Source organism: Leopardus geoffroyi, chromosome B4 (assembly GCF_018350155.1).
Source record: "Leopardus geoffroyi isolate Oge1 chromosome B4, O.geoffroyi_Oge1_pat1.0, whole genome shotgun sequence".
NCBI lineage: Eukaryota > Metazoa > Chordata > Mammalia > Carnivora > Felidae > Leopardus > Leopardus geoffroyi.
This window is the reverse complement of record NC_059341.1, coordinates 69,156,261-69,164,087: the sequence shown is the minus strand read 5'-3', so window position 1 is coordinate 69,164,087 and position 7,827 is coordinate 69,156,261.

The following is a 7,827-nucleotide window of genomic DNA, read 5'->3' as shown; positions in this document are numbered from 1 at the left end:
CTGCAGTAGGCAGGGTTCTAAGATGGCTCCCAAGGCCCCCAGCCTGTGCTATGCACACACCTGCTCCTGGTTATTCAATTAAACAGCAGAGTGGGTACTGCTGTGAAGAGCTTTGGCAGACATAATAATTAAGTTTCCAAACCAGTTGATCTTAAAATGGGGAAGTTATCCAAGTAGGCCATACCTAATCACATGAACCTCTAAAAACAGAGTATTTTCTCAAACAGATTGCAGAATAAAAAAGCCGGAGATTTGTAGCAGAAAAGAATTTGGTGCCACGTTGCTGGCTTGAAGAGGGAGGGGCCATGTGGCAAGGAAAGAAAGCGGCCTCTAGTTGCTGCTAGCGGTGTCCAGCTGGTGTTGAACAAGTAAACAGGGACCTACGTCCAACAACTATACGTATATGAATCCAGTCGACAGTTAGAATGGCTTGGAGAAAGGTTCAGAGCCTCCAGAAGAGGCCTCAACCTGTCTGACATCTTTATTTCAGCCTTGTGACACCCTGGGCACAGAACCCAGGCTTTTGTGCCAGACTCAATAAATGAGTTGCTTGTGCTAAGCAGCTAAGTTTGAGGTAATTTGTTACACAGTGATAGAAAACAAATACAAAATCTAACCAGACATTAAGTAATTCACAATAAAGAGCTCAAGAAAGTAGAAGCAAGAGTGTTGGGGTTGAGCAATGGATTTGTATAAAGAGAAATTGTGTAAATAGCCATTGACAAAAACACAAAGAAATTAATAGCAATTATTCACTGATTTTTTTTCTTTAAACAAATACCAAGCACCTATGTGACAGGTACTGTTCTAGGTATGTATTAATAACAACAGTAAAAAAGCAGGCAAATTTCCCTCTCCTTGAGGAGTTTACATTCTGATGAGGAAGGGGAAAGAAGACCATAAACAAAATAAAGGAAACGTGTAATATGTTATTGGTGATAAGTGCTGTGGAGAAGAATAACCCAGAGATGTTAGAGAGAATGTTTGGAGGGAGGGTTAAAATTTAGATAGGGTGGCAGGAAAGGCTGCCTTGAGAATGTGGCATTGAAGGAAAGCCTGCATAATGAGAGGGCATTAGCCATGCAGGGATCTTAAGCAAAGTGATGGTAGACAGAGGAAACATCTGAGAAGAGCCATGATGCGGGTGTCCGGCCAATGGGAGGAGGCCACTGTGGCTGCAGTGAAGTAAGAGAGGAGGTGAAGTGAGTGACAGGGTGAGACTGTGCAGGACCTTGAAGGCCACTGTTAAAACTTTTAAGAGTTTCCTTCAAAGAGTTGACAGGACTGTGTTGTTTCTATAAAAGGATCATTCCTGCTGCTGGGTTGAGAGGTACCTGAGGGGCACAGGGGCAAAACTGGGAGACCGTTAGGAGGCCATTACTGCAAGAGTCCAGGTGAGTTGAGGCTGATGATGACATTGCTTGAGAGTGATGGTGGTGAAGGTGGGCAGGTTGTGGATACGTTTAGAAGGTAGAGCCCACACGATTTGTTTGTGGCCTGGATGTGGGCTGAGGGAGAAAGAGAGGGCTCAGAAAGCATCCAAGTTTCATGGGCTGAGCAACTGTAATTCTAGAGTTGCCCTCAGCCAAGATGCACAAGACAGTGGGAGGAGCAGGTTTTCAGTTTCTGGGGAATTGGGTGTTGTGAGTATGGAGTTTGGGGCGTTATTAGGAATAGAAATGCAGAATGGAGCATAAATGACATAAATCTTCATAACATGATAAAAACAAAAACAAACAAAACGCACAAATATATAACGTGTTTTAGTATGTGGAAAAACAGGGGGCCGGTGGTAGAGGAAATTATTTGAATGTCCACTTCCTCATCTTTAAAAAAATTTTTTTAAGTTTATTTATTTTTGAGAGAGAGAGAGTGAGCAGGGGAGAGGCAGAGAGAGAGAGAGAGAGAGAGAACCCAAGCAGGCTCCCCACCATCAGTGCGGAGCCCAATTTGTGGCTCCAACTCACGAACTGTGAGATCATGACCTAAGCCGAAATCGAGAGTCAGACCTTTAACCAAATGAGCCACCCAGGTGCCCCATTTCCTCATTAAATAAGCACTCACTTGAGGTCTGGGTGGTTCAGTCAGTTAAGCGTCCTCTCTCTCTCCTTCTTTCAAAAATAAATAAATAAACATTAAAAAATATAAATAAATAAAAATGATAGAATACCTGTTAAGTGTTCATGACCATTTAAAATCTAGTTTAGAAAGATATTTTAGGTCATGGTATCTCTTTTGACGAAGAAACAATTACCAAAGCTTCAACAATCCATTTAGTTTCTCTCTTTTATTTTTTTTTTCAATACAGCTTTTAAAAACGTTCAAATAAAACAGCCTGTAATAATTCTGAAAAAAATAGAAGCAAGTACAGCTCCATATTAATATTATTATTTTGGTCTCAATTGAGATGTCTATACTGCCATGCTTATGTATGAATCAAGAAATGTCTGGAATTAAGGTCACCGAAATTTAATAATAATCATTTCTAGGTAATGGAACAGTTCTTTTAAACTTAATTTTTTTTTAATATTTAGTTATTTTTGAGAGAAAGAGAGAGAGAGAGAGAACAGGGGAGAGACAGAGAGAGAGGGAGACCCAGAATCCCAAGTAGGTTCCAGGCTCCATGCTGTCAGCACAGAGCCTGATGCAGGGCTCAAACTCATGAGCTGTGAGATTGTGACCTGAGCTGAAGTTGGGCACTTAACCAGCTGAGCCACCCAGGAGCCCCTAAAGGTTTTCTAGTGCTGAATGGCTTGGATATTCTTAAACATGCAAATTTTATGATCAAATAAATATATGTCAGTTACTATATTTAGGGGTAACAAAATACAAATTTTGAAAATGTTTTCTATTTATTTTACATTAACAAAAAATTGCATAATAGTAAGCAAATGTCTGAAAGTACCTCTGGGAAACTCTTCTCCCAAGCCAACTCATGACTAGGCATGCCTATACTCACCATGGTCAATGGTGGTAATGCTATAAACACCTCTAAGATGATTAACATATTATTTTGTTTGAGAATATAAGAAGTAAATATAATCAGTTTTATAGACTAGTAGTTTATCTAGTTAAATAATGAGACTGGATTATTCATAAGCAGAATGTTTGACACCAAAAAACATTCACAGCTCGGACATAAAATGACCAGCTAGTCCATTTAAGGATAATTTAATGCAGTGTCTTTATTCATTCTGACTTAGAGGAGTGGAGTTGCTTCAGTTAGTTTCATTGTTTCCCCTTTTTTATAATTAGCAAATAATTAGTGGCCCTTTGACTATTTTAATATGTGGTCTACAGCTTAGGGCTATGATGTCTAACACAGTAGCCCTTAGTCACATAAGACTAATTAAATATAAATTTATTAAAGTTAAACAAAACTTGGGGCACTTGGGTGGCTCAGTTAGTTGAGCACCAGTCTTGATTTTGGCTCAGGTCATGATCCCATAGTCATGGTCTCGAGCCCAGGGTCATGGGATCGAGCCCCATGTCAGTCTCCATGCTGAGCTTGGAGCCTGCTTAAGGTTCTCCTTCTCCCTCCCTTTGCCCTTCTCCCCAGCTTGTGCTTTTTCTCTAGCTCTCAAAAGAAAAGAAAAGAAAAGAAAAGAAAAGAAAAGAAAAGAAAAGAAAAAGAAAAAGAAAAAGAAAAAGAAAAAGAAAAAGAAAAAGAAAAAGAAAAAGAAAAAAGAAAAAAAAGGAAAGGAAAGAAATTAAAACAACTTAAAATTCAGTTTCTCCTTGAGCTGGTCACATTTCAAGTCTTAAATGACTCAATGACTGGTGGGTACCCTCTTGTACAGTGCAGATGTAGAACATTTCCATTGCCTCAGAGTGTTCTAGAGGACAGTGCTAGTCTAAAGCTAATGGTATTCCATGAAGAAAGTTTTTTTTTAGTTGCTTCTACAAAACAATTTTATTATCTATCTTTAAGTCTTTAGGTCACTTTTTAAAATCACCATTTTGAAAAAGCAAGATGAATTATGCATTATCCAGTGATTTAGCTAATATAAGAATGTAGAACAAATATAAAAAATAACTTATTCTGAGTAGGAGTTAAAGTCAATTTGCAAACAATGATGTCATTGTAGACAGAGCTCTGGACTCTATCTAACAAGAGTCTGGACTAATCTTCAAAATCTTCATCTTTGAATAAACAAGTATTGGCCATAGATTTAATTTATAGTCTAACAACAAAGAATCATGTAAGTTCCAATTCAGCATAAATACAAAACCGTTTTTATTACTTAGATTTGTTTACGAGACAGTTTATGAAACTTTCAAAAATACATATTGGACATCTTGGAAATTCATTCTCAGATATATTGGCTTAATGTTTCTATTTCTGGGAATTTAAATGGTACCTTCATCAACTGCATCTATAGTACCAAGTTTTCTTAGGACAAATTTTCCCTTCAGCAACCTAGGATCTGAGCTAATAATGGAATTGAGCCAACCAACCTCGTGGATTAGTTTAAAATATCTCTTGCTTACTAAGCAAAATGTCAGGGCTCTAGATATTAGAGTTTACTTAACTTGATTTCCCCTGCCTAAGACTAATCCACACCTCTCTCCATCAGTGGGGAAAAGCATTTATATTAATGAGTTACTCTGTTGACACCCATTTAATACCACTGATTTATACTAATTGCTTTTCAAAAATAATACTATTTGTGGTTTCCAGTACCACACACAAATCGTATTCAACAGCCCTTAAAATGGATTACTGTGTGAACATGGAATTGTTTGCTGCAAACATTCCATGACCTTGTGACGGGACTGATATTGCAAGTGGCTCTGCTATATAAATTTTGGTTCAGAGTGATTCCCTGTCTTCTGCATCATATCAAGTATTTGGTTCCATAACTTTTCCAAGTTTTAGAATACGTGCTTGCAAACAGACCCTCATCTTGAGGCATGAAGGATAAAGACAAAGTTTCATGTTGCATAAATGGGAATAAAGCTCTCTAAGTCATATTTCTGAAGTTCAGAAGTTTTTTCTCTATCTTAATGTTGTTTACAGATTAAACAAACCAATTAAAAAATACAAAAAATAAAGCCAGGGTATAATTAAAAATTAACATTTTCAATTATTGGGTCAAAGTATTTGATTGGATGATTATTGCTCTTATTTTCTAAATTGCAAAGTTTTATGTACACATTTTCGATCTCTGTTAGTATTTTTGAATATTTAATAAATAGTACTTGGGATACATATTACAATTATATAATTATCAGTTTATTGCTAAGGTAGAAATTTAATACAGAAATAAAAAAAATGAGATTTCTTAAAAACCAATGTCTTACATATTCACGATCCTCTTTTTCCAAAGATGTCATGAAAATCATTGAATGAAGTCAGTGTTAGGGGTGTTTGCAAATACATATGGATTGTTTAACCTAATACTGGAGGCTTGATGGGATTCACATGTTTTTGAAATTTCGGGGTCCCCAAGGAACAAGAGTGACCTGGTGGGGGATGTCTTCTGTGAATTGTTACCTCCGAAAAGGAATAAGGGAGGAAGGAGCTGAAGACGGAGAGTCTTAGAAGGGAACTGTTCCTCTGTTGAAGTCTTAGGTGAGATCTCTGACCCTTAGCCCAGCTAATTATCTCCTCTGCATATTGCAGTATCTGCCTCCATTTCTCTAGATGCACTAAACCTAATTATACTGGCTACTTTCAGAAGAACTTATTCTACTGCGCTTAACTGCCTTTCCTTTACAGGTTGGGAGATCTATATGCTGGTTAATAACAAAATTGCAATTATCTGTATGAAAAAGCACCATATAAACCAAGTTAAAAATAAAATAATACACTAAAACATGTATGTGACAACAGAAAACAGAAAACAAATAACCAGACTATTCCATCATGTCTATAACAAAATGACAAAAACACAACAGAATAATAGGCAAAAATTTTAGTAGGCCATCTGCAAAGAGAACGTACAAATAACCAACAACATGAAAAGGATGCTTACCTTAACTGTGAAGCAGGAGAATGCAAATTAAAACAAGTGTTAAATATCTTTTTGATTTCATCAGATCGAGAAAAGTTTGGTAACATCAAGGGTTGATGACGAGTCTAGGAACTGTTGGTTAATTTATATTGCTTCAGTTCTCTTAAACATCTTGTCAGTATCTTAGTTATAAATATTAGTAATGCATATTATTAAATATAAATAATAAGTAATATAAATAAATTGCTGATAATCCTTTGGGAATCTACCCCATCTTTATTGGAATAAATCTTGTTGAAACTACCGAAGTATTCATTCTCTTCAAAGGCAAAGAATTAGCATGTGACTTAAATAAGGCTACTCAGTGCTCTTCTTGGAATCTGAATCTCAGGACCTAAAAACTAAGGAAATTGTCCATTTCTAGATTTCATCTTTCTAAAATGCCATACATGCAAGATACAACTTTACTAAATGTATCACTTTTTAAAAGGCACCAGTTACACAGCTATCACTTTCTTTCTACTTACATTTAGTAAATGAGCTCCTTTACATGTACTTACAAATATATTTGTTGTCTTATTTCACGCTTGCACTTAAAAAGAAAAAGAAAGTGGAACAAATGGGCTTAAATCATCTTTATTTTATGAACCACTTTGACTCAGAACCCTCTTGTAAATCACTTTTGATTCCGAGTTCTCAGTGTTCTTGAGTCTCAGGCTATAAAGAGGGTAACTGATGGAGCACTTTTTAGTCTCAGATATTTTCGTCCATGCTGCTGGTACCCATTCAGCAAATTTTGGTGCTTACCATGAGTTCTTCAACAATGAATATTAACTGCACTAATATAAAATGTATGCACTGCTGCTTTTATGTCTTTTTGCATACACAATAAATTTTAAATACACCAGTTAATGTATAATCAAGATATTTTAAATGTGATTAAACCAAACATGTGTGGTGCTAACCTTGCTCATTATTTAACCGTAGTGAGGATAATATTAACATCACAGCCAAGTTCTCACATGCTCAGACAAGGTCATCTACTTTAACAGTACCTCTGTCCAACCAGGATTGTGATACTCCATTTTAGAGATGTTACGTTATGAAAAATGTACAGCTTAGAAATGATTAAATATGATTATTCCTCTATAGATATTTAGCAATGTCATAGTTTCTATACTATGAAACCCTATCATTCAGGTTTTCTTTTATTTAGTATTTACAATACATTCAGGCACTCTTCTAAGTGCCCTACTTGGGTTATCTAATTGAATTTAATGACACACCACATGACATAACTATTCTGCATGTGTGTGCTTGCATGTGTGTGCACATGTGTGTGTTATATAACAGGATATATAAAGTATAGAATATATATATTATATAAAAGCACATACAAGATTATATATGATTAAAATTTGGAAACAATCTGAATACGTTTTAGTAAAAGATTAAGCAATTTTTGATATATTAAGACTAAATTATAACCAGCTTTAGTGTTTAAGGTTGCTTATAGTAAGTCAAGATCTTTACGTAGTGGCTTTCCTTAGTATAGGTATAAAGTAATGGGCAGCCTGAGGGACGTGTGTATGACAGGGGTCAGTATCAACAAATGCTTCCAGGGGCAGAAAACTGGTTAGTAGCTAAGAATATGGGGTGATAGCCACCCTATTGCCTGCACAGTGCTCATCTCCTTCAGAAAGGGAGGCTGTTTTCAATTCCAGCTGACTGTTTCCATGCAGCCATATGACCCTTGTTTCCAGATAGATCACATCTTCAAGAAACGGCTTACATCCAATATTTTACACGAAATTAATTGACAATTAGTTAAAGTGAAACAATGCAGGCCAAACAAACATTACATGCAGGC